Source organism: Mastomys coucha, unplaced genomic scaffold (assembly GCF_008632895.1).
Source record: "Mastomys coucha isolate ucsf_1 unplaced genomic scaffold, UCSF_Mcou_1 pScaffold17, whole genome shotgun sequence".
Classification (NCBI taxonomy): Eukaryota; Metazoa; Chordata; class Mammalia; order Rodentia; family Muridae; genus Mastomys; species Mastomys coucha.
In genome coordinates, this window is record NW_022196899.1 from 29,860,970 (window position 1) to 29,862,492 (window position 1,523).

The 1,523-nt window shown below is 44.4% G+C and overlaps 1 protein-coding gene across 1 annotated transcript in view; it reads right to left on the bottom strand.

Moving 5' to 3' along the window:
- LOC116095100 (pyroglutamylated RF-amide peptide receptor) overlaps positions 1-1,523 on the bottom strand; it is a 79,555-nt gene that overhangs the window by 54,816 nt on the left and 23,216 nt on the right. The window lies entirely within an intron of this gene.

A 1,523-nucleotide genomic window follows, 5' to 3' on the forward strand; every position in this document is an offset into this window, starting at 1 on the left:
GCAATTGAGAAATGGAGATCTTTAAAGATTCACTGCCCTATCCACAATTGTTCAACATTTTCAGCTACACTGAGAAGTGACTCGTGTTATCCAAAGCAATGTTTAAATTTAGGGCAACGTCAGTCAAAATGCCAGGCATATTTGTTTAAAGTGTTGGTTTTAATGAGCACAGAAAACTGAAGTTCCTCTTACATAACTAAATCAACCCTGGGAAAGATGCCCAGAGGAGTGGAAAACTTATTCTGTGCAATATTTAGAACAGCCGAAGTGTTTTGCAGTAGACACTGTTATGGGATTAGCCAATGAGACAGCATTTCAAATCAGAGAGCTAGAGGGTTGGAGGAGTATAAAGGCGCACCATAGGTCTGTGATGAAATAGATGGCGGGCTGTTTCACAGGGGCATAGGAAAGACACAAGCAATTTTTTTTTTTTTTTTGGTGTTTCGAGACTTGGATTCTCTGTATAGCCCTGGCTCTCCTAGAACTCACTCTGTAGACCAGGCTGGCCTCGAACTCAGAAATCTGCCTACCTCTGGCTCCCAAGTGCTGGGATTCAAGGCGTGCGCCACCACCGCCCAGCTAACACAAGCAAATTTAAGACAATATACAAAACACACTACTACAGCAAGCTACGAGAGGAGATATTTAGGAGAGAGAGAGAAAGAGAAAGAGAGAGAGAGACATACAGAAACAGAGACAGAGAAACAGAGACAGACAGGGACAGAGAAACAGAGAGAGACAGAGATAAATACAGAGGCAGACAGAGACAGAGACAGAGACAGAGAGACAGATAGAGACAGACAGAGACAGAGACAGACAGAGATAATGAGAGACTGAGACAAACAGACAAACAGAGAAAGAGAAATAGAGAGAGACAGAGAGATAAAGACAGAGAGACAGAGGGAGACAGGGAGAGGTAAAGATAGACAGAAAGAGAGAGAGAAGGGAGAGATAAAGACAGATAGAGACAGACAGAGACAGAGAGAGATAGAGACAGAGAGACAGAGACAGACAGAGAGAGACAGACAGGGAGATAGAGACAGACAGAGATAGAGACAGACAGAGACAGAAAGAGACAGGCAGAGACAGGCAGAAAGAGACAGAGACAGAGACAGAGAGACAGACAAAGACAGAGAGACAGAGGGAAATAGAGACAGATAAACAGAGACAGACAGAGAGAGGCAGATATAGAGACAGAGACAGACAGAGAGAGACAGATATAGAGACAGAGACAGACAGAGACAGACAGAGACAGCAACAGAGATACAGATAGAGACAGAGAGAACAAAATGGGGGAGAATCTTTACCCAAATGACTAAGCACAAGAATCACTTGTACCTACTGGTCACTCACCAAGGTTTTATACAGGAGGTGTATATGGTATGGGAGAACTTGCATAACTTGGATGGACAGCTGCTTTTGTGACTCTGACTTTCACCTAAGTCATTCCCTAGACCAAAGCCATGGAGCAGAGGTGGGAGTGGCTCTCCAGAGAAGCAGCTGCAGGTGGACCAGGACTACCT